We start from the raw sequence: 27,002 nt of genomic DNA on the forward strand, positions 1-27,002 counted from the left end.
CTAGTCTGTCTACATAAGCAGGTGCTCAATAGATCAGACATTGATCATCCATCAGTTTGATTTGCTAATCTTTGAGACTCATTGTAAACAAAATAAGTAAATGTTTACAAGCCCACAGAGAAAAATACTACAACTATGTATTTTATTTCTGTTTGACATAAGCATTTTTCCCACCAAGTTTAAAATCGAAATAAACAACTTACAATATTGTTTCTCTTTCTGAGTTTTTACCAGATGATTAGGTCTTCGGCATTTAGAATTTAAAAACAAAAACAAAAATTATTCTAAATGGTAGAAGAGCCTGGTTTGTGAAGTAATAAAATTAGGCAATGGAACCAGCACCAAGCATTCATCAATGAAGACATGAAATCATGTCACTTCATCTACCTTAGTCACAACCTGTCAGTATCCCCAATGCCTAATAAATTGTATCCATAGCCAAAGGTTTTAAGGAAAAAGAACATATTTTCAGAACCTAGAAATCAAGCTCATATGTGATATTTCAAAGATACTGCACTACCACAATTAATACACAAGATAATAAGTAACTTATTTACATGACTTACATTTTAAATAGAGCTGCTAAAATACTTGTCCATCTGATGAGCTTCTAATACTAGCACAGTAATATAATATTTGTGTGTCCCTGAGAGGGAGGATGGTGTGTAAATCACTATCTGGAGGAAGGACTCTAGTATCTCAAATAATGTATCTAGATAATACCCATTTGTCAGGCAAAGGTGCAAGTGGTGCCTTCGTTATTCATAAAAAATGGTTGTCTTCCTAAACACTTAGGAAAAAAAAAAAAATATATATATATATATAGATGTATATATATATATATAAACACAAAAGATAAATATTTCTTTATATTATATAAATAATATTTATATATATATTATTTGCATTGAAATTTCTAAGTTCTTTTACTTCTTAAATGAGAAAGTATAATCTTTGTCTATAAACAGAGAGCAGGTAGATTTAATAAAATATTTGTCATAATGTAGTAAATAGCTGCAACATCTAATGAAAGGATTTGTAACTAACTCAAAATACCTGTGGGCCTTATATAATTAATATTCACTTTAAAAATAAATAAAATAAAAAAATTTTAAAAATAAATAAATAAATAAATAAAATAAAAAATAAATTAAAATCCTGTTTTATTAGTAATTATGATTTTTCTCCAAGTACAAACTGACAGAGGATATAAACTAATAAAGACTATTCACAATTATTTGTGATATTCCAAAATTAAATAAGAAGGCATTCATCATTTGTATTCCATCTAACCCAGATTAAGTCCCTGAATGCTTGTCTCACAACTTCCTTGAGTGTGTTCCCAAAGCTGCTGTGTCTGCACTACTGCTTTGTGTGTTTCCCTGCACCCCCTGGTTCCCGTGACCTGGAGTACTGAGGCATTTACCAAGCCACACGTCTATGTACATTATTCTTTGACTCCTCATATGCATTTCCTAACTGAAATTCCATGACCTTTGCATCAGCACAGTTTTTGCTACCTTAATTCCAGAATTTTGATTTTTTCTAAAATCCCCCACAGAAAGCAGTTAACAAGGATTGTTTCATCATAGAGAGGGCTAAGGAATAAGTCTTCTTGATAGTGTTCAGAACAGATTACTTCTTATTAGTAATTTCCTAAACTAAGACTTCAAACTAGTCAAGTAAGTTAAACAAAATCACCCAGGTGCTCACCTTTGATCAATCATGGGTCTTATATGCTATTCATCAATTAAATTTACTTCTTATTTAAATGTTTCTTCCAAATTTTCCTACCTTTTAATTAATGTTAACAATAACACTTGATTTAGACCAGTTTAATTTATTACATTCTACTTGCACATTTATTCATTTATCATCATGTTTATATTTTTGTTGTTGTTATTGTTTTGAATTTAGGTGAATGGGGTTTCTTGGATGCTTATTTGTGCTCATAATGAAGTTGACCTTTGCATAGTTTTACCATTTCCAAAATTTTTCAAAGTTGTATATTGGTATTTTACAAGTCATTTTTTATTTTAAAAACATATTTTATTTTTAATTGAAGATAATTACAAATTTCCTTTACTAAATGAATATTTTTGAATTCTACTTTATGTTATGAATCATACTAGGCACTGGTTGATTGCAAGAAAAATTTAGATGCCGACTTTCCTTTGAAGGAGTTCACAGTGAGATGAAGAGACACAGGAGCCAAGAGATGAGCAGTAGTGAGATCCTAGGTTCATACACAGACAGTGTCTGACATGAGTGCACAGAATAGCTGCTGAACAACCTGATCTGGGTCATCCATTCATCCTAAGGCATTGAGAGCTTTTAACTGATTAGGTTATAGTCAGTGAAGAGTCAGAAGGGTAAATACTGACATTCTTCTCTAAAATGAAGAAAATTATAAGAGAACAAGAATGGCTGGAGAAGAAAGGCTGGAAGGACATGGTAGGATATGGGAAAGGGTTGGTAATCAAAGACCAGACAATGAAGGTCATATACCAGCAACCAAGCTGAGTTTGGATTTTATTCTTGAGGCAATGTATAAACTTCAAAAGAGTTTTAAAAAGGGAGTTATAATCACATTTGCATTTTTGGAAAGATCATGCAGTTTTATAGCTGTCAACAAGACCAGATCCTATGAGACCAATTAGGAAAACCGCAGCAATAATCCAAACAAAGGACTATAAGTATTTGTACCAAGACTGTGCCAGTGATGTGGGTAAAGGAGGGAAGAGATTTTAGTGATAGAGATTAGGAGGCAGAGTCTGCTTGTGACAACTGGAAAACAATCGGTCCAGGTTAAAACAGAAACATCCTAAGGTTAAATGGGAGACCATGGTTACATATATATTAAATATCTTGTCACATTTTAATTATTTTAACTTTTAAAACATATATTAAATTTTTTTAAATTTAAAACATATATTAAAATCTTACAGTAGTATTGAATGAAATGCTCTTTCTTATCCTATGTTAAGCTGTAATATTTACCATATGTCATCAAATATAGGGCACACTTTTCCACATTTGTCACATCTGATATTGGAGTGCACCTTATATTTCTCCTTACTGTTAACACATCAAAATCACTGCTCATCACAAGGCCCATTTCATGTTTTATTTTGTCCCTACTTCTCTAATCCCTGCCCCATTGCCTTTCTCTCAGAGGAAACCATTAGTGATGTGTTTGATATATGTTCTTTTTTTTTAAAATTAATTTATTTATTTTTATTTTTGGCTGTGTTGGGTCTTCCTTTCTGTGAGAGGGCTTTCTCTAGTTGTGGCAAGCGGGGGCCACTCTTCATCGCGGTGCGCGGGCCTCTCACTATCGTGGCCTCTCCCGTTGCGGAGCACAGGCTCCAGACGCGCAGGCTCAGTAGTTGTGGCTCACGGGCCTAGTTGTTCCGTGGCATGTGGGATCTTCCCAGACCAGGGCTCGAACCCATGTCCCCTGCATTGGCAGGCAGATTCTCAACCACTGCGCCACCAGGGAAGCCCTGATATATGTTCTTAAGCTTAAATGCATCCTTACAAAATATGGTGCAGTTTCTGTGTGTTTCAATTCCATTAGGGTTTTAGAAATTCCACTTGTGTCCTAGTTTTTTTCATCCAGCATTGTTTAGGTACCAATCCATGTCACATATCTGGTTTATTGCTTGCAATTGCTGTGTGACATTTCATAGTATGATTCAATACATTTTATGTATCCATTATTTTAGAGATGGATACACAGGTTGATTCCAGCTCCCTGTTACCATATACAGCATCCTTGCATGGATCTTTGCAAGAATTACCCTGAGTTATGTATTCGGGAGAGGAATCCTTGCATGCACTTTTAAACTCATTTTCCTCAATGAGTGCTGAGTAGTTTCTTTGATTATGGATCTACAAATATTTTAAGTCATCGTTTCAATATTCAACAAATGACATTGAGGCAAGAGGCTAACTATGTATGCAATGATAAGATGTATTCTATTTTACTTCTTACCCCAAAACGGATTCCACATGGAAAAACTCAAACATTAAGAAGAAATGAAGTCGTATTAATACTGGGAGAAAACACAGAAGAATCCAGAGATCTATTTTGCTTGTTCCTCTACCATCCTCCTTCATTTTGCCCATCTCTCTGCAATCCATTCTCCTCAAAACTGCCACACTGATCATTTTTAAGAGACTGCCCAATAATACGTCTCTTCTGTTTAAAAAAAAATATCTCTCAACTTTCCTTTGCCCATTTTAGTACCTGCAGATCTCCTACCAAGGTCTAGAGCAGGCTCTGACTCGTGCCTTCTCTTCAAATTCATCCAGTACTGAGCTCCCTTTTGCAGGCTGTGCTACAGTTGATTATACCATACTGTCCCCTATCAGGGTATTTGCACTGTTCCTGCCATTTGCCTGGGAGCTCCTCTCTCTGCTATTTGGGTGGCCAGTACACCTCCCTGTTGTTGAGATGTCTGTTTAGATGTCAACTTCCGAGGCGCCTCCTGACTACGCACTCAAAAGCACCCACTCAGGCAATGGTTCCCCACTAGATTTGAATTCTCTTTATAGGGTTTATTATTGATTATTTTCTTTTTTATTTGCATGTTGATTTTTCTGCTCCTCTTCAGAAATAAAAGCTTAACAAGATTAGAAACCTTTCTTCTCAAATTAATTCCTGTTTTCTCAGAACCTAGAAACATACATGCACACAACAGTTTGCTGAATAAGTAAATAAATGAATCAAAGCATACATACATATCGGGAGGCATTTCTTTTTAGTAGAAAGCTTTGTAATTTCATCACAGTTTAGGAATATTTCATAACGTATTTAGTTGCATTCCTTTAATAACTAAGCATATTTCTCTGGCTCCAGTGTAAAGCCACAAAGGCAATATTGAATGTCTAAACATCAGGCTGAGGCCAACAAGGTAATCTCAGCATGTCGTGTCCTCTAGGCTAAAGACTGGTCTCTCAGAAGTCATTCTCTCCACACACAGGTGCTGAGGAGGTTAGGAGCAGTTTTCTCCCCATGCTATTCTCATTGTCTCCCTTGTCTACTCTTGTTCTGGAGGGAGTATTTCTCTATCTTGCCTCTTTGATTTTTCTTTTTCAAAAGGAAAAGGATCTTTTCTCCCTATTAATTTTATTTGTATTCACTAGGGCTAGTTAATTTTATATTAAATTTCTAACAGTTTCAAAATTAGGTATAATTCAGAAACAAAAAATATTATTAATTTGAGTTTACTGACATGGTATTTATGTTGATTTGACATGATTGACTTTATTATTTTTTGTAACTACCAAAGAAACAAATTAGCTTATCAAATACAAGGCAATGTGTGTATATATATATGCACATATGTACATATATATATATATATATATATATATATATATATATATATGTATGTGTGTATGTTAATTTTATGTGTTAACTTGGCTAAACCATGGTACCCTGTATGGGAGCAAACACCAATCTAGATGTTGCAGCAAAAAAATGTTTTAGATATGATCACATTTAAATCAATAGATTTTGAAAATAAGTTCATTTGTACTTTTTTTTTTTTAGATTCCACATATAAGTGATATCATATGATATTTTTCTTTCTGCGTAACAGAAATAGAGTCACGGATGTAGAAAACAAACTTATGATTACTGGGGATTGGGGGAAGAGAGGTAAATTGGGAGATTGGGATTGATATATACACACTATTATATATAACATAGATAACTAATAAGAACCTGCTGTATAGCACAGGGAACTCTACTCAATACTCTGTAAGGCCTATATGGGAAAAGAATCTTAAAAAAAAAAAAAGAGTAGATAAATGTATATGTATAACTGATTCACTTTGCTGTACACCTGAAACTAACACAACATTGTAAGTCAACTATACTCCAATAAAAATTTAAAAAAAAATAGATTTTGAGTAAAGCCTTTTACCCTCCATAATGTGTGTGGGTCTCATGTAATCTTTTGAAGGTCTTAAGAGAAAACACTGAAATGCCTTAAAAAAGGAATCCTGCATCCATACTGCCTTAAGACTCAGAGCAGCCATGTTAACACTTCCATGCATCTCCAGCCTGCTCTACCGCTTTACTGAGATAGATATACATGCACACACACACACACACACACACACACATATATATATATTCCTATACATATATAGAATAAGAAATTATTTAGCTTATATGAAGAAAATTTTTTACAAGTTAAATTATGTTAGTTGATGACTTCCAAATTTATATTATAAAATTTGAATGAAACTTTTAATAAATGTTGTTTTAATACTGTATATTAACATATAAATACATTAAATAGATTAATATTAAATTTTGATTAATATTATATTCCATTCAATAATTTTAATAAACAAAATTCATTGGTTCCATGGTATTTATTTTCTCCAAATAAAAAGCTGAGTTTCTATTTATATATAAAAATATAAAAATGATCCATTTATTATCTGTATTATATTCAACTTATAATGCTATGGATGCCAAATTATTACTTTGAAAGTAATGGAACATAACTCTTTGAGTTCTGATAAATACATTGATCTAAAATTGTGAGAAGCTGACATTATCATGAGTAAAGTATGTTATTGATATTTGGAAAGGCTAATGAGGTTCTCCCAAAGGTTTGAGGAGAGAGAAATGAATCGCTTTATGGGAAGTAAGTGTAAATTTATCATGTACTAGACTGGCATGGAGCTACAGGGTCACTTTTAAGATGTCTTCTGAGACTGTCAGATCTGTTTGTAATCTCATAAGGGCAATATTAACATGTCTGGATAATGACTGAGTGAATTTGAAGTGGGGGTCCTTGAGAAGGAAGCTGAAATGAAGCCATGAAAGCAACCAGTTTCTAAGGAGGGGCACATTCTGACATAAAACCCTACTGGTACAATCCCAGTGTGTTAAATATACAACCGATGTGCACACAGATGCTTTGGGCATTCTTTTTGCAATAAAGCATGCAACCCACATAGTAACTCATAATCCCTAACGTATAGTTGAGTTAATTCACAGATACTCTGCTAAGCATATTACATACAATATTTTATTTACTCCTCAACTCAACCAGATGAGATACGTACTTTTATTTCATGAATGAGAAAAATTATTTGCTCTAATTTGCAAAGTTAATGTGACAAAGTAAGAGTTTTCAAACAGTTGTTCTGACTTTGAGTGCAGACTCAACTATATGGTAAACTAATAGTTCCCTTATTCACATTCTAAATTCAAAAAGTATAGTTATGATCATAATTCAGGTTTACATTTCTTTTTTCGAAGGAAGAGCATGTGCCTGATGGAGATTCTGATGCCATTCTATTTCTTGTTGTAAAATAAGATGGCACAAATTTATAATTTAACCTTCAATTATATTTGATTTCTGAGCAGCTTTCCAAAATAGATAAAGTGTAAAACCAAAGCCTGAACTCCTTCTTTTTCTTCAGTAAAGTTAGCACCATAAATTTAGTAACTACTGTTCTGATCATCCACATTAGAAAATGTACCTGGTTAAAATGAGCATGACCTGGAAAACGGGACCCACCAGGGTATGAACTCAAATCAGTTTTCTGAGAACAGAAGGAAGCTGTTCAACCCTCCAAGACAATGATGCCCTCTAAGCACTCCTTAAGCGAAAACCAATATACAGCCTGAGTCATAATTCAAAAATTTGTGTTTCTATTGTTTATTCAAATATAAACACTGTTTCTTCAGCATTATTTTCAAGAAAAGACCTTCACAAATGTTAGCTTTATGACCTTTTAAGGTAGACTTTTCTCTGGGAACACAGTTTTTATGAAATTGTATTATTTTCACTTTGGGGATCTCATTACATAGAGATAGAAGTGAAATAAAGCATTTACTTATATCAGTTGGGATAGAAAGTAACAAAAAGATTTAAATTTGACTAGCCTGCCTCTTCCAAGAATATATGGGCACCACTGAAATTTCCATAAGCCCCAACAAGTATAATATATATGTTTTTATTGGGATTATTAAGTGATTATCCTCCTGACAACTTGGGCCACACATGGGGAACAAGGAACACTTTGGGTGCTGCTTTTCAGGGCAAGAACCTGTCAGAAATCTAAGGACCTGGGTCGCGTAAGGTGAAAATGTAAGTCTGGAACAGCTGATGGCGAGCCTAATATGCTCAGGGCTCCTTGGCAAGTCTCCACCAGAAATGTTTCCCTTCCTTTGTTGGTTTCTTTCTTCTTTTCCTTTTTTTCCCTAAGAAACTTATATTTTTTTTAAAAATTGAAGTATAAAAAAGAATGAAATAATGCCATTTGCAGGAACATGGATGCCCTATATGATATCACTTACATGTGGAATCTAAAATATGACACAAATGAACTTATGTATGAAGTAGAAAAAGACTTACAGACATAGAGAGCAGACTTGTGGTTGCCAAGGGGGAGGGGACGTGAGGGAGGGATGGACTGGGAATTTGGGATTAGCAGATGCACACTATTATATGTAGGACAGATAAACAACAAGGCCCTACTGTATAGCACAGGGAACTAGATTCAATGTTCTTAGATAAACTTACTATTGTTTTAAAACAACAATAGAAGTGGAAAGTGGGACTGAGTTACTCAATGCAGTTTTGTTTTTTTAACATGCTAATTCAATATTTGTTCAATCCCTCCAAATGACAGGCTTGGTGTCAAGTTTTGAGGATTCAGTGAGAAGGAAGGGAGTTGTGGTTGTTCCATGTCCTCACAAAGCTTATTATCCAGTTAATTATAATGCACAAAATCTTAAAAATTTGCTCTTTTTTTGTTTTTGTTAATTTGTTTTTCAGCTGCTGCAACATGGAAGTTTCTTCTTTCAGGTGTTTGAGTTCTTGAACACTGAGTAAAATTTATTATTAATAATTATAAAACTGTTTAGTGAAGATTAATTCAAGATTGTGGCTTTTTCATTTCTAAATAGAGATAAAGTAATCTAAACATCTCTTTAGTTTATAAGAGTCAAAACCAATTAAAATTTTAATTGTAACATACCATCCCAGAAAGGTAAAGACTAGAAGAGTCTGTTAATAATTTCTTAAAAATCTGAGTTGTTAACCACAGCAATTTTTTCTTGAGAATATAAACACACTTAATCCACTAGTAATATTGTATAACCTGAATCTTGTTAATAATATAAACTGACATCATTATTACTTAAGTATTAAATGTTAAATAAAAATATCCATTAGAGGTGATAACATACATATAGAATTACACTACATTACAAAATTTATATGCATGTATCAATATTGAGCATCATACATATTTTATGAAATTCAACATTTAGTCAACTTTATGCAGAATAATAGAAAAATCATATACTCATAATAGTTCCCATGACAATATTTTATAATAATATTAGATTAATTTTTAAAATAAAGTTCACACTTACTTTAAGAAACAGTCTTGTCATTTTAATATAATGTACTAAGCAATTATTAGTGGTTCAAAACTCATAATTTCTTGAATGTTTCAATAATTAACCAAATATTTTTAAATTAATTAAAATCTTAAGAGTTAACTAGTACTGATGATTCCTATTGAACCATAAATCACCTAAATAATAAAATGAGATCGGCAGGGTGTTAATGAGGTAAGAGTGTTTAACATTTAAAACTCTTACATTTTCCTTTTAAAAATAAGTATCTGATAAATTATAGGAAAGTTAAATTAATAACAGCATCAAAAGGAAATGCTGTCTCTAGAGTATTATCAATGGCGGGAAACTAGAGAGCATTAACATGAGAATAAAAAGCACTTTCAAAACACTGGTTTAAGTATTTCCAGATTTATGATTAACATTGTAAACAAGGTGTGAAAACTATACAATTTCTTTTTCAACTGACATTTCACAGCACTATGTACGCTGGTAGACAATGGTAGAAAACTTTTAAAATTTCAAGCTATCATAAGCACTTTGTGATTAAATGAAGACTCTTTGGCAATCCCCCAGATTCTATTCCTCAGAGGAGTTGAAAATTATACTCTTTGTTTGCAGATCCAAAGAATACAAAGCAATTTTTTCTTGACTTAAATAGAATGAATATCTTTAAGCATATGACAAAGAAGATTTTGCTAAAAGGTTTTGTAGAGAACAGGTAAAAATAGTTGTTTAAAGAAACACTTCTGATGGCTATTAGAGATCTTTTAGGTTGTATTCAGGTAGGCAGTTTTGTTATCTTTTAATAGGAAAGTAATTTCTAGGTGGAATCAAATACAACTTACCCTTGATTTTCAACCATTAGCCAAGGAAGCTTGCAACACTGGGACACTTCTGATTGCTGTTAATGTCTGTACATGCCTATGCTATGTCAGTTTTTTTCTCAGAACCCTAGTCAAATAAGTCTTCTTTTATATGTGGCTCCTGAAATGAAGCACTAAAAGCCCTAACCTGTAGCAGTATAAGGGTAAACTCATTAAAGCCATGTGCAGGCAGACATAAGCCTTGGCCTTTATTTAGCTAATCTGGAGATGAACACAGAAAGCCACCATCTGGAGCTTTGTATAAATCCATAAGCAAAATACTCCTTCACAATTTAATTATTACCAATTACATATGTAACTCACCATTTTCATCGCTAACTTAATATGTGTCTGACTGTTTACTTACGTTTTCAGGGATTATTACAAATTGAATTTTTTCTTCTTAATTCAGATATAGACAGTGGGAGAAAGAAAAAGGCTTTCGTTACTAGGGAAACCCGATGCTGAAGGTTTAGTGACAACCTCAGATGGTGTTGTACAGAAAAGTCTGTCAGGAGGAGAGAGCAGAAAGAGAGACTGCTGATGTGAAGAATGAATTTAGAATGTTACTTATTGATTCTACAATGGTCTTTATAAAAGAAGTAATGTAGACTCTGCCTTTTTCTAAAGAAGAATTATGGAACTATAATAAAGAAGGCCTCAGAGAATTTATATCCTTATAAGGTAGAATAAATGGAATCTCACCTCCACCTGTGAGTTTACAGAAAGAAGAAGAATTACTGGATGCTTTAGAATTTCATCAAATTAAGGTTGTATTAGTATATCTGAACCTGCAGTTCTATTTGAATACTTGCCTTACTTTTATCTTTATGTTTTAAAACTACTGAATTAATCATAAATCATTTGTATTATACTTGATCCTATAGTATGTGAAAAATATATTTCATTTGTCTTCTAATGAAAGTAATACTAATTTAAAACAGTAAAACTGTACAATAGAAAAAAGCTTATTTCTATTTGTAGCAATAAATGAAAGTATAGATATATTTGTTTTTATATAATTTTTATTTACTATATATAGTTTATATATTATTATATTTGGGTTTTTTTAATGAATTAAGATGCTGTTAAAATTTTATAATCCAAAGAAAAGACATGTTAGGTGTTGACTCAAGGAAATGAGTTACTCATGACTATATGGAGGCCTCCCTAGACACTGAGCCATTTATAAATACAACAAACTATTGTGATATACACATCCATTAATATCTTGGAAACATTTCACCTAGATATTATGAAACATTGCTTTTCATAAGACTAGTAGTAAATTAGTTCAATTTCCTTTGATAAAGAGGTATGCCTTTTTCTCCTCTATCTTCTTCTCTTTCTTCTTTCATCTCTTTCTCCTTCCTTCTTTCCTTCCTTCCTTCCTTCCTTCCTTCTTCCTTTCTTTCTTTTAAATGACTTGGGGAGTCTTCTCTGATAAGGTGACATTTGTTAAAAAATAAAGGGAAATACAGGAGGGAATTCAACTATACAGACATCTGAAGAAGAGATATCTAAGTAGAAGGAATAGTAACTACAAATATCCTAGAGTGGGCTAGAGAAAAACAAAGTAGAAACACTTGAGAGAGAAGCAGAAGAGGCTCAGGATGTAAATGATGTTTCAACCCAAATATGTTTCTCTTGGCCATTTTATGGACTTCAGCTTTTACTCTAAATACAATGGAAAGCTCCTGGAAATCTTGAAAAGAAGGCATGACTGATTTATGTGTTAAGGAATCGCTCTAATTGTTGCATGGTGACGGGAGTGAGTGGGGAGTGGGAAGGATTGGAGCCACATAGGAGGCACAGACCAAACGTGACTTGGATCAAGATGGTGGTAGAGAAGGTGATAAAAAAAAAATCAGACTCTGGATATAATTTTAATATAGAATTAACAGGTGAGCTGAATGTATTTACTGTGGGGCATGAGAGAAATATATTTCAAATCTAACCACTTCACATCACTTCTACCACTAATCACCCTGGTCAGAACCATCACTGTTTATCACAAGGGTTAGTGCAAAGCCCTCTAACAGACCTCCTTGTTTCTACTCTTGCCCACCAACCCCATTCCATGTTTATTCTCAGCAGAGGAGCCAGAGCGATCTTTTCAAACATAAGGTATATAATGTCAAACATCTACTCAAACACTGTCTTACTTCCCATTTCACTTAGAATAAAAGGCCATGGTTGTTACATGACCCTAAAAGGCCTTTCAGAATCTGTTTGTTACATCATCAGTTTTCTTTTCTTGATGACTCTGTTTCAGACACAATGCTTTCCTTCTATTTCTCAAAAATTCCAAGTATGTTATCTCCTTAGTTTTCTTCTCTTTGTCCCTTTTCTGAGAACACTCCTCTCCCAGCTATCTTAATTCCCTCAGGTGAACTGTCTCACCGTCAAGTGCTTCAATAACTCCTACCTTTTCAGTGAAGCCTATCTTAACCTCCCCATTTAAGATTACAACTAATTTTTCTCCTCCAAATCTGCATCAACTTGTTCCATTTTTCATTTTTTGCCAGTACTTGTTATCTTTTGTGATACTATATTATCTGCTTATTACTATGTGTGTTGTTTATTGTCGATATCTTCCTTCTGGATTGTGTTGACCTGAAACAAATAGACTGCCAGATATTTCCCCAGAAAAGATGGGCTTATTTAGAATCAGCAGAGGATTGCAACGGGGTTCTGCAAACATAGTAAGCCATGTGCAAGTCTCCCACACAGCAAGACAGGGAGGATGGTTTGTGGAGGAGAAAATGAAGGTGGGGGCTGTAGTAAACAGAGTCCATGCATGGCTTTACATCGGATGAGTCCTTACCAGGATAGAAGAGGAGTCTCTCTTCTTCCATTTGGGCTCTGCTAAGATTGAAGGACATGAGAGCTCCCCCTGCTGGTTTCCCGACTCTACTTAATTGAGGTTTCTATTTAAAGTATTTTTTACATTTTCTCCTTTTGATCAAGATCTTTCTCTGAAATCATCACTCATCAAAAGTAAGTTTTTCTAGTTTCATCAGCTTTTTATTTCTCTGTGTTAGGAAGGACATTTCCTGGGTGTACTGTCTCACATCAGAGAAAGAGTGAGCAGATTGAAAACGTAGTAAGGTCACATTTGAATAACAAGAAGGGGTAGGAGGGAGAATTCTCAGGCACTTTTTATCTAAAGTGTATGTTGCCAAAATCACAGATATTGGAGATTATCTTTTATATAATCGCCAAATGTTTGACAAGAAAATTCCAACAAGCCTGGCCCAGATATCTTGGGAAAGCTGTCTCCTCAGATGTCATCTGCTTCGATCTTCAATTCTAGGAAATCTTTACTTTCAGGTCACCAGATGATGTGTAGGTCCAGTCAGAGTTTGGTACTTTCTTTAGGTTTGTCACATGAATTTAAGCATCTATTTCTTGGAGTTTGGTGGCACAGGGGTTGGTGAGCAGCAGCTGATAGGAGCCTTTCCAACAAGATTGAAGAAACATTTTCTGGAGCTGTGTAATTCAAAAGACAAAATCTCCAGGTTATAAAGTGTGATGCTTCATCTCCCAAGAGGACACTGTGAAAACATACCTCTACCAAAACATGGTTATCTTTAATAGAAGCAATTAGGTCTTTGCAATATTGGAGCATCTCTCCATTTATCAGTTGTGGGTCAAAAGAGGCAGGAGCCAAGGGCATTGGGTGTCTTGTGACTATTTCTAATGGTGTCTATCTCAAAGGGTGAGATTTTATAAATTCCAAAAGGGGTGGATCTGAAATTTAGAAGGGCCAATGGCAACACTTTTGGCCAAAGTACTTAGAGGGCCTCTACCAATTTTGCCAATTGAGTCTCAATAATGTTGCTAGTGTGTTCGACTAAAACAGGACTGAGGGTGGGAAGATCAGTGAAAGTGTTTTAAAACCACCCAAACAGCAGAGACTTGTCAAAGCACCTGGCCAGTAAAATGGGTTCTTCCATCACCATGAAGTTCAAGAAGAGCTCCCCAGGTTGATGTAGTCTTTTCCAAAAGGAATTTATTCACAGAAGAAGCAGTAGCCTGTCTACAAGGGAAGGCTTCAGTCCAGTGTGAAAACACAGACCATGACTAAAATATATTTATATACATTATGCAGAGGAAGCTGTATGAAATCCATTTGCCAGACCTCAAATGGTCCATTAGGCAGTTTCAAATGTTTAGGATCAGTATGAACTTCCCTTGGTTGTACTTTGGACAAGTGAAGGAGACACTTTTTATGGCCTGGTTAATGTTTTCCCACCAATGTTGATTCACAAAGGCTATCATTTTCTCAGTAGACCAATGGTTTAATGCATGTATAGGGTAGAGGAGTTGGAATTTTAGAGGGTCTGGTAAGACAGGGTGGTTATATAGTCCAAACCAGAGCTTTCTCTCTTTATCAAACCAAGAATTGTTGAATTGCCAATCTTGTTTTCCTTTTTCTGAGGTCAATTGTTGGGCTTCTCTAACCAGTTTTTCTAAATTAATATTTGGAGAAAGAGCCCTTTGCACCATAATAGAAGTTTGGCTGCTGTTGGTCTCTTTAAAGGCAGCATTCCCTGAAGAAATATCAGTGATTTTCCTTAGCTTCCAGAGAGTCAAGTTTAGTATGTCTTGGACTCTTAATAGCTAAAGTGTCTGGTAAAAGTACCACATTTGGTAATTCTTGAAAATAGGAGCCATTCAAAATTTTATTTTCACTGCAAGTAAGGAAGCCATGTTGCTTCCACAACATTCCAAAATTATGAGCTACTCTTAAAGTGTATCTACTGTCAGTATAAATATTTGTAGTTTTGTTCTTTTCTAAAGCACAAACTCGTGTAATGGTGTATAATTTAGACTGGTGGGCTGAAGTACCCATAGGTAAAGATTCTGTCCCAACAACATCAAAGGACTTTTAATAGCATATCCATCACAATATTTGCCATTGTCACCTTTTAAATAAGAACAATCAGTGAACCATGAGAAGTCAGTATTACCTAGTGGAATTTCCTGTAGATCATCACAAGGAGTCAGGAGGTGGTTCATCAGCATTAAGAAGTCATGAGGGACTCCATGGGTAATGGAGGAGAGAAGAGTAGCCATATTAAGCTTGTTACAATGCAAAATAATTATGTGGGATTCACTTAGCAAAAGGACTTCATAGGAGGTGAGGCAGCTGGCTAAGAAATGTTGAGTGTGATGAGAATTCACGAGGGCTCTACCTTATGAGGTACAAGAATGGTTAAAGAGGTTATCACAACAATATTCTTGGTGGCCTTAACCAAAAAGGCAATCGATGTAATAACTCTAAGACAAAGGCAGTATCCCTGGGCCACAGGGTTCAGTTACTAGATAAAATGCCTTTTTGGGTCAATGGTGGCCCCCTTGTTATGAGTGAGTACCCCAATGACATTCCCTTCCTTCCCATATACAAAAAAGAAAAAGGGAATCTGATAATTGGGAAGACCAATGGCAGGTAAGTTCATCCAACTCTCCTTTAAGACTTTGAAGGCTACGTTGCACAGTTCTCATAAAATTGGGCTGGAGTTGTTATTGTTGAGTAAAACAGAGGTTTAGTCATAAAAAAGTGATTTGGGACCCAGTTTAGACAATAACCAGCTAGCCTGAGAAAACCTCTCAGTTGGCACTTAGTTTTTGGTTTTGAGAAACTTAGGACACTATATAATCTGTATGGATCTAGGGGTAGCTTGTTCTGGTAAAATATGCCCTAAATATCAAACCTGGGTCTGGGCAAAATGCAATTTTTCTTTGCCAGCTTTTTGTCCCTTTAAGGCTAAAAACTTTTATCAAGTGGATGCTGTCTTCCTGTGAAGAGTTTTGAGAAGGACTGAAAAGAAGCAAATCATCCACATATTGCAAAGAAGGAGAACTTCTAAGGAACTTTATGTCAGCCAGATCAACCTTCAGGATTTGGGAGAAATAAGAATTCTCAGTATAACTCTGAGGTGTTACTGTCCAGGTGAATTGTTTTTCTTCCCAAGTGAGAGCAAAAAGCCATTGGCTAGCTTCATAAACAGGAATACTAAAGAATGGACTAAATAAATCAATTACGGTGAAGAGTTTGCTTCCACTGGGAATGGATGTTAGTAACACATGAGATTAGGAACAATAGGGTGTCGAGGGGTAACAATGTTGCTTATTGCTCAGAGCTCCTGTACAAACCTCCAGCCTGCGCTCTTAGGTTTTCTCATCAGTGTAATGGGCATATTACAGAGGCTGGTACAAGGAATAATGAGCCTTGTAATCTTCTATTATGGCCTTTATGCCCTGAAGCGCTTCTTTACTTATGGATATTGATTAATTCTGGAAAGATGCTTTGAGGGGTCCATGTGAATCTTGATGGGAGGTGCACTGTGAATTTTGCCAACATCATTTGGAGATCTTTGCCCAAGAAAAGTGAGAGCTGAGTGTATAGGGGCAAATTATCAGTGTTTACAGAAGCAGCTCTAGACCTGTCAGAGATGGAATAAAATATGTCAAAGCGTCATTTAATTTACCTGGTGGGTTAATTGGTGACTACTGTCAAATTCTAGAAATAGTTTCCCCTTTTGAGAGAAGGAAATTTAAGCATGATACTTCTCTAAGAAGTCTCAGCCTAATAAAGGTTATGTTGGATGAACTAAGGAGAAAGAATGTGTCTCTCAAAGGACCTAAACAAAAGGGAATAGGTTCAGAGTCAGGAACCTGTTGAGATTCATTCGAGATCCCCACTATTCGAACTATTTTAATACTCTTAGGTGGGGCTGTTTTATAGTAATGGGGTTAAGCACTGAAAGTGTGGCTTCGCTGTCAGTTGGGACCAGAAGAGATTCATCCCCAACTTGGAGAAATGTTTTCCCAAGCTGATTAAGAAGGAAGATTGAGAAGAGCCCCTGGAGTTCCTCAGAGTTCAATCATTGAGAGTGGGAAGACATTAAAAGCCTGGTTAGAGGGTTGAAGGTGCCCAAAGCACTTACATTTGTAAAAATCTCTTTTGCAGTGCCCCAGTTGTTTGCAATAATAGCAGAAACTAGAAGGGTTTTTGTTTCACTTAGGAGCCTTCATTTGGTAGTGTTGAATATTAAGAATTCTGATGATCTTCATTGGAAGTGGCTCATCTAGAGTGTGAGAGAACTGGCTTTCCAGATTAACTAAATCTGGAGTGGACATAGTTTCCCATTGTATCCTGGTTGTGTTTACCAAAAGGGTTAGGGTTAGCCCATTAAGAAACATAGGGTTAAAAGCTACCCAGGTGGAATCAACATCTAAATGAAGACACAAATTTTCTTTAAAAACAATCTGAAGTCAGGAACAGCTTCATCAAATTTTTGTGTGCAAGTCTGAATGGACAGGCTTTGGAAGAGCCCAGGGAATTGCCTGATGAAGTCGCCTAGCAATTACCTGAGTCTGATCATATAATAAATTAGTAGGCTGATCTCCTAGTTGTAATTCTAGAGACTTTCTCAGTTAGTGGTTTTCATTCAATGCCGGGTCTGGCCTTCCTTGACAACATATGAACCTGCTGATAGAAGTCAGGGAAGCGAGGTTGATAAATTTAATTGACTGCCTTAAATTCCTCAGCAAGCGTGTGGGGACTTCAGTTACTGTGCCTCACACACAGTTCAGCTCTAGTTCAAGGAGTATAAGAAACTAATGGTTGAGACGCCAGATCCTCAGAAGGCTTCATTTTAAAAGCACAGTTTCTAACAAGTTCAGAGAAGGGAGTAGGCAGAGTTTCAGAGAATAGGGGAAGTTTGGCTAGAAAATTAGCATGAGGGATTTAAGGGTACATGGGAAACATACGTGGTGTAGAAGGGAAGGAGGAATAGGGTTCCAGAGGCAGAGTCTGTCCATGAAGATCCCAAGGAGAGAAAGATGGTGTTAGAGGGGAAGCCTGAGTCAAAAATCCAAGGGAGGAGAGCCTGAAACTTTGGGAGCTATTTCATCTTTCTCTAATTACTTGTTTGCCTTGGTTAATCTTAAAATCTTGTTTTGCAAAGAGGCAACTTTAGACTCCTGATAATGTTGGGAAGCCTTGAAATACTAATTAAAATAAGCATTCCACTCAGTTCTGGAAATTTTTGAGCTATTGTAGTCCATTTCAATATTAAGGAAATTAAGTTTGAGAATTTCAATAGTTCCTCATAGTGGCCACTGATATTCTAAATTGCTTTTGCTCAGGTCAGTCTAACTAAAGTTAGAAATGTGCATAAGAAAGACTGCGATTTTTAAACATAAAGTCAGGCAGAGTTCCTGTGTGTGTGTGTATGTTTGTGTGCAGGAGAGGGGCTTAAAAATATTTAGATAACTGGGATCTCATTTCCTAGAGGTTTTTCCCCTAGAGTAAAGAATAATTTTCAAACAGCTTAAACAGCTTACAGCACAAATGGCTTAATTCAAACAGCTTGCAAGCCAATCCCAGCCAGTCCAAAGGAGACAGCTTGGTCCCAGAGGAGCCAGGCTGAAGGTGTGTTTTTTTTTGTTTTTTTGTTTTTGTTTTTTTTGCCAGTCTCCAGAAGACAGCCTTTCCAAAAGAATAGGCTGAAAGCTGAAAAACCCGGCACTGTTTCAGAGAGACAACCCCTGTTCCCACAGGGATATGTTGAAGGCTAGCCAGTTTCAGGGTAAGCAGTCCCTGTTCTGAAGGAAATGGGCTGAAGGCTAGCCAGCTTCAGTGAAACAGTCTGGTCTCAAATCAGACTGAAATGCTAAATGATTACTCACATGCAGAACAAGGCTTTAACCAAAAATAGCAAACCTTTAAATAGATCTTGAATAAAGCCTGGAGAGCTTCAAATGCAAAGAGGTTGTGAACTTGGTTCCAAAAATATATTCAAACTCCAGAGTTGACAAGAAAAACAGTAAACAGCAATGGGCTCAATCATGGGGACCGCATCTGTTTGCTCACCAAACCAGGAGCTGTCCGGGCTTTTCCCTGGTCCCCACGCAGGCCACCAAAATACTGACCTGAAACTGTTAGATATTTCTCCAGCAAAGATGGGCTTATTCAGAACCAGCAGGGAATTGCAATTTAAGGTCTGCAACCACGGTGAGCCATATGCAAGTCCCCACATGGCAAGGGAAGGAGAAGGCTTTTATAGAAGGAAAAAAGAAGGCGGGAGGGATCTAGTAAACAGAGTCCATGGCTTTTTATTGGCTTAGTCCTTGCCAGGAAGGAAGAAGACTTTCTTCTTGCTATTGGCTCAGCTGTTGTCACAGGGCATGAGAACTCCTCCTGCTGGTCTCCCAACTTTATTTAATTGAGGTTTCTGTTTGTTTATTTTTTGAAATCGTAATCATTAAGAGGACAGGGATCTTTGTTTTCTCCACTGCTGTACAATTGCATAGCACAGTGTATGGCACTTAGTGGCGCTCAATACATTTTTGCTGAATAAATAAATGAAAGAATGAGGACTATAAGTTTTATAACCTGAAATAATGGAAAAATTGAGTTATATACTTGTGAGGAAAAATATGGGAAAAGCAGGTTTGGGGTGGGGTAGGAAAGGGGTTCAATCATTAGTTCCTGGCATATTAAGTTTGATAGAACTTATTAAACCTGCAGTGATGAAGTTGTGGAAACAGTTTAATATTCATGTTTGGAGGTCAGAAAAGGGATTCAAGCCTGAGATATAAATTCATGAGTTATTTGCATATAGATCATCTATAAAGCTCTGAGACTAGATGAAATCTTCATTTATGGGTCACAGCGACATTTTGAGTTGGTGAAAATGAAGAAGAATCAGAAAATGAAAATGCAAAGAGATGGGAGGGAAAACAAGAGTGGTGTCCCAGAAGGCAGGTTAAGGAACATTTTAAGAAGGAGGGAGTGAGAATGTGTGGCATATAATACAGATAGATTTGGGAACACTGGAAACAGGCCCCACTCAGTTACTGTGACTGTCACACGTAGCTGAGAAATGGGACAGAATCACAACCTGCCACCTGCCCAACAGTCGAAGGAAGCACAGTCCAGTGGGCTACCTCAGGGCTATTCCCTTCCTGGTATCCTTGAGGCTGTCTCTACTTTATGCCCCCATGCCTATGTGGTAAGGAAGACAGCTCTTAAATTTCTTGATGAGAGTAAGACCACAGCCCCTTTCTATTCTCTCTTCCCCAAGTTTAGAAAGAAAGGTATTTTCTTCCTCATCTCTCTCTGCCTGAAAGCAAGGAGGAAGGGAAAATATTCTTCCTCAACCATGACTCTTTCCAAATATTCTTATTCATAAATTGAGACTTTTGAACTCAAAAGCCAAAAATGATTGCCATTTTCCCCTGTGATTGCTGTCCTGGATATTCCATGTAAAACAGATTAGGGATTGGGACAGTCACAGTATTACATCTTGTTAATATATTAGCTAGGAAAATTAGACCAGCCAGCCACCGTCATGTGGTCCACAGAGCTGTCATTTGGAAGACAGACCCACAACTTAATTTTTCACCCCAATATTATCCTCCTCCCAGATCATTCAGAATAAACACATCTGGAAAAAATCTCTCACTCATAGGGAATTTTCTTATCCCATGGCTGCCCCAGGAGAATAATTATCAGATCATGAGTTCTCCCCTCAGTGTCTGTGTTTTACAGAAGTAATAGAGCAGGGTCTTTAAGAACTTAGTTCTGGAGTTGTAAGTCCAGGAATCAAGCCTGGCTCCTCCAATTACTAGTTTTGTGACCTCGGGCAAATCATAAATTTTCATTTCTGTAAAATTGGCTGATAATTACACACACACACACACACGCACACACACACACACACACACACTTACAATACAGGTAAACGTTTGTCAAACAGACACACAAGGGAAGAAAAGGAATGAGACTCTACCCACAACAAAATCAGCCTTTTACATTAGGGATCCCACTGCTTTCTTTCTTATGTCTCTCTAACTTCACCATTCCAGTCTTTGTAGTCTTTGCCTAAATATTCAAGCATTTTTTTTTTCAAAATAAAGAATACATTTGGTCTCAGAAAATAGCTCAAATTCTCAAAATAATTAAAAATAAATATACAAACAATGTTAAGAGCTAAAACAACAGAGTGTTCCTTCACTTAAAGGTCTCAAAAATATTTAAATATGTATATTTCAATTATCAGCTAAAGAAATGCATTCCAGAAAGTGATAATGTTTGATTATTCTTAAAGCTTTATTCTCTGCAACCTTCTTACCAGAAATTATAATTCAATCCATCCCTGGATATCTCCCCTTTGACACTGTTAATCCCTTGAGTTACTATCTTTGTCTCCACTTTCTTGAACCTTGAAAGACCATTTTCTCACTATCTCTTCACTTTTTAACCTCTTTCAATCTCCTTTATGCTTCCACAATCCTCCTGAGATAACTTTTTTGATGATGTCCAGTATTCTCCTTATGACCACTGCAAAAGACCCCATAATTCTCTCTTTTTCTAACATCTAGGATTGAATTTCAGTTCTGCATTTTATTAATTGTATGACTTTGGTCAACCTATTACAATTTTTGAATCTCAGGTTTTTACTTCTCAGAATTGTTGTAAAGAGAAAATTCTAAAACATATCTGAAAAAACCAAGTACAATAAAAACACCAATAAAGATGATATTCCTTTTTCAGCATGTCCATCCTGCCTTCCTTCCTCCGGCTTAAATCTTTTGGCTCTGGCTCCCTCCTTGAGAATCTGTTCCCTCGGCTTCTCTGACTGACGCTATACTCTCCTACCCTTGTCTGTCTTTCACTTCTCCAGCCCTGTGTTTGTCTCTAAAGTGGAGTGAATTCATATTTAATGGCACTGTATGACTTAACCTCAGTTCTTTCCAGTCTCTCTGTCATTGACCTATTCCATGCTAATGAAAATCTAGGTTTGTAATTTCAAATTTTACCTGGCTCAGATGAACATCTTCATCTTGTTTAAAAAATCAATTCTTCATTTTGTTATTTCCATACAAGCCTTCATCAAGTCTCTTTCAGCCCCTCTCTTGCCATGAATCCAGGCATAGCTATGACCAAGTATGTCATTATTTGATCAGTGCTAAATATTGGAGAGTATTTTGAAACTGATTATTGTTCCAATATCTTAACATCAAATCATTTTACATTAAAGGAATAGCTCTGATCAGGTCACTCTCCACATCAAAATTGCCCATTGGTTAGTGCAACCTAATTCTAATTGTGATATTACTTAATCATCTGCTTAATACATTTTGTTCTATTAAACAATATACAGATACTATCATATTTATAGATCAAGAGAACCTAGTGAAGTGTGTATTTCCTCCCATTTCTCAAATGAATGTCAGGAAGATTAAGCAGACTATGTAAGACCACAAGACTTTGGATTCATTCTTGGGAATTGCAGATTTCAAAATCTGTTCTCTTTCTACTGTATTATATCACTTCCAAGATAAGATGGGTATCCACTTCCAGGGTCCATAAGGTGGAACTATCTTGTCATCTGTCTTTGAGTCTTGTTTCAGTTTTACTGTCCACTCACCTTCAAATTCTATATTATTCTTGAGTAAAACCAGCCTACATGTATGACATTCTGGACAAGAAAAAAACCAAAAAAACTTGTAGGGACAGAAACAGACACACTGACTACAAATGGACACAGGAAACATTTTGTAGCCTTGGACATGCTCTGTATCTTGATCTTGATGGCAGTTATGTGACTGTATGTGTTTGCCAAAACTCACATAATGGTACACTAAAGAGGGTGAATTTTACTGGATATAAATTATATCTTGATAAATATGACTTTCAAAAAACTGCCTAAAACACCATTTTATTAGTGAGCGTTCTCCAGAGAAATAGAACCAATAGGAGATCATATACATATATGATTTTTATTATAAAGAATTGGTTTGTTCCATTCTGGAAGCTGACTAGTTCTAGGATCTACTGGGTGGGTTAGAAAGCTGGAAACCAGGAAGCTGAGGGTATACTTCCATTCAGAATCCAAAAGCTTGAGCATCAGGAGAGCTGATGGAGGGATTCCAGTATGAAGGTGGGAAGGCTGAAGACCCAGAAGAGCAAATATTTCAGTTTGAGTCCAAAGGCAGGAGAAAGTCAATGTCCAGGCCAGAGGCAATCAAGCAGGAGGAATTCTCTCTTACTCAGGAGAGGGTCATCCTTTTTGTTCTATTCAGGCCATCAACTGATTGGATTAGCCCCACCCTCATTGAGGAGAACAATCTGCTTTACTCAGTCTACCAATTTAAATGTTAGTCTCACCCCAAAATACCCAAAATAATGTTTGACTAAATATGTGGGTACTCTGTGGCCCAATCAAATTGACACATAAAATTAACCATCACAAATATTCAAATGCATAACCCTTAATATTTGTGTCACTGCACCTGTCAGACTTTGCTTCTTAACATACTCAAACTAACTGCATTTTTTTCTGTCCACCCAATTTCTTTATTTCTCCTTCACATACCCTGCTTATAGAGTCATGTTTTCACTTTCTCATTCATAATTTTCATTACCTGAAAGCCAGTTGCCTTTTTACTGAGTCAAATCATGTATTTCAAGAGTTAGCTTCAGAATTACTAACTTCAACATGTAAAAATAAAATAAATTACTTATCCATATATTAATAATCATAATCATGATATTTAGGAAGACAATTTCAATAAAAATGTATGATTATTTGAACCATTCTCATTAATATTAGAAAGAGGTTTGAAAATTTTTATGTATTTTAAAATTTTAAAAATAATCAGATGGTCAGGAGAAAGAGAGAAGAACACATAAAATGAATAATTTTGAATACATGGTTTTTGTCATGCTTCATGTTAACATTTTTACAAGATATGACGCTTTATCCTCACAACAACAATCTTACAAAATAAATATTAGTAATAATATTATAAATGAATAATTAGGCAATTGACACTAAATAATTTGCCATAGTTCAAAATGTAAGCACTGATTGGATAATCATAACCCAGCTTCATAATATGGGTTGTATCTTATTCCCTTGTTGGCAATAGCAATGTTATTTGGGGAAGGTTTAAAGTTACATTTAAGATTTACTCAGATATTGTTCCCTGTATTTCAACATATATTTAATAAGATTTACTGGTTATTATGACCTGTATTTTTCAGTTTTTTAAATAGACTATTCAAGTTGTTTTTAGGGGTTATTAGTAAGACGAATAACACACAGCCATGTGCATTGTGGTTTAGAGATAAATATAATTCAGCTAGAAATTATTTACTTATAAAATAAGTGGGTAATCTTTAGAGAGCACAGATTTTTTAAATTACTTTTATACAGGAAATTGGGGAGTGTCATTGTAATTATGCATTCTTTTCATTTTCAGTTGAAGGATTATGACACCTTGATAACTTGAATGTTGCTCCATGGAAAGTGAATGCCAGGGACAAGCTTGCAGCTATAGCTTCCAAGCTGCCAAGTTAAGCACCTGTTTTCTTTACTAAGAGAAAGCTAGAGATTACTAATAAGAAAATACCATTTGTGATTTAAGGCAGACTTTAAAGATTAGTTCGCTGGAAAGAAATTGTAAAATAATATGAATAAACAACTATTTAAATTGGAATTGAGCCAGAGTTGAAGGATTAGCAAACATACTTTTAAAAAATGGTTGATCACTGTTTAATAACTACAAATGGCCACCTAGTTTTATATTACTACTGTATTCCCTTAAAAAATGCCACACTCAAATCCCAACATTATTTTTATAAAGAAGCTGGTAGTTGATTATATTCATGTCCTACAAAATGCTAAGAACATATTTTTATTATGTTTAGGGAAAGTATATAGTGGTACCTATATTTTTTTAAAACAGATGATGGTCTATGCTTAAGGTGACTCTGACATTAAAAATGAGTATTATTCATTTAAATATTGTTTCATTAATTTATTGCTTTGTGCATAACAAAGTATTATGAACTTGGAATACCAAGAACTAATTTTTAACAATCTGTATTATTTTTAATAATTCTGTATTATTGAAACAATCTCTGAACATATGAATAATAAAAATCATAAATAAACATTTTTGCAGATTTAGAATTCATCTGTTCTTGTGATATGCAAATTTAGACTAAGCTTTTGAAGTACTTTTTATTTTGAAACCAAATGCTAAAATCAAGGTTATTTGCATTTTTTATTTCAAAGTATGAATCAATTGTGTACTTAAAGGAACAGTAGAAAAAGGTTTAGAAAATTTCCTCACAGCATGTAATACAGATAATGGCATAAAAGTGAGTATTAAGTAGACAAATGAATGAATATTTCAAGTGAAATCATTAAAGTTTTAAATAAACAATTGATATTTGAATGCTCCCTATAAATTTCACTGGGGGCTTCCCTGGTGGCGCAGTGGTTGAGAATCTGCCTGACAATGCAGGGGACACGGGTTCGAGCCCTGGTCTGGGAGGATCCCACATGCCGCGGAGCAACTGGGCCCGTGAGACACAACTACTGAGCCTGCGCGACTGGAGCCTGTGCTCCGCAACAGGAGAGGCCGCGATAGTTAGAGGCCGGCGCACCGCGATGAAGAGTGGCCCCCGCTTGCCACAACTAGAGAAAGCCCTCGCACAGAAACAAAGACCCAACACAGCCAAAAATAAATAAATAAATAAATAAAAATTTAAAAAAAAAATTTCACTGGGATAAATATATAAAATAATTTCCAAATCTAATACTTTTTATATTTTTAATTGATAACTTTAGAAAGATTGTCTTATTTTTAGAATTTTTTTTTTCTGTAAGGATACTTGTTGTTCTATAGCTCACCACCTATACATAGGAAGAGCTACAGCCAGTAGCCATAAGGTAATGATTAGTATTCAATAAGCATAACATTTTATTATTCTTGACCTAGGTATTGGACACTCATTATTCTTATTGTAATAGATTATACTTACATATATTTGGAATCAAAATGTCAGCTGCCTTTGGGTACCAAATTTTTTCAGTTTATTGTTTTAACCCTCTTATTTAATAGCTTTTTACAACTGCTTGAGCCTTCATGTGCTGGGGAAACAAGTATATTCCATACTGTTTTTCTGGGATTGTTGGGAATGGGGGTGACTGTAGTTCCTTATGGTTTTTCCTGTGACTCCCAGCTCCAGTTTTTTACCTCCATCAACTTCTCCATCCATGTGCTTGATTCTCATTGGTGTTAGGTTTTCAGACCATGTTGCTCACCAGTGGACGTTACTCCCAATCCCTAGCTTTTCAAAAGACCATTAAAACAAGACTATGGACCAACATTTTACTGAAGATCTGAGGAAAATGATGAAAACTAATAGCATAGTATTGTATGAGCATCAACTAAAAACCGAATATTAGCCTTTATTAAACTACCTTTTACTGACCACTTATTGCTTGGAGGATCTCTTATTGACCATCCTCTACAGCCTGGATTTGATGTAACTGCTCATGTCTCTTGTTCTGTCCTTTCATCACCTTTTTCTAGTTGCCAAGAGATGCCAAATTTTTCGTATGTTACTATGAAAAATAATTATCTTATTTGGCTTTATTTACTCTCATCTAGCTTAAGCCCCTTAGTATCTTCTCAATTCACCACGCCTTTTCTTATTAATTAAAAAATATGTTCCATATACTAATTATGCTACTTTCCTTGATAATATGAGTTATGTTTTTCTTAAATAGTATATTTGCCCATATATTTGTATGATAAAATCTTTATGAGTTTTATGAAATGTACTTTACTATGTGTGAATTAGCCTTTCTAGTACATATTTTGAAGAATTAACATTTAAGGTAATTATATTAAAT

The sequence above is a fragment of the Balaenoptera borealis genome, assembly GCF_965194805.1.
Source record: "Balaenoptera borealis genome assembly, chromosome: 9".
NCBI lineage: Eukaryota > Metazoa > Chordata > Mammalia > Artiodactyla > Balaenopteridae > Balaenoptera > Balaenoptera borealis.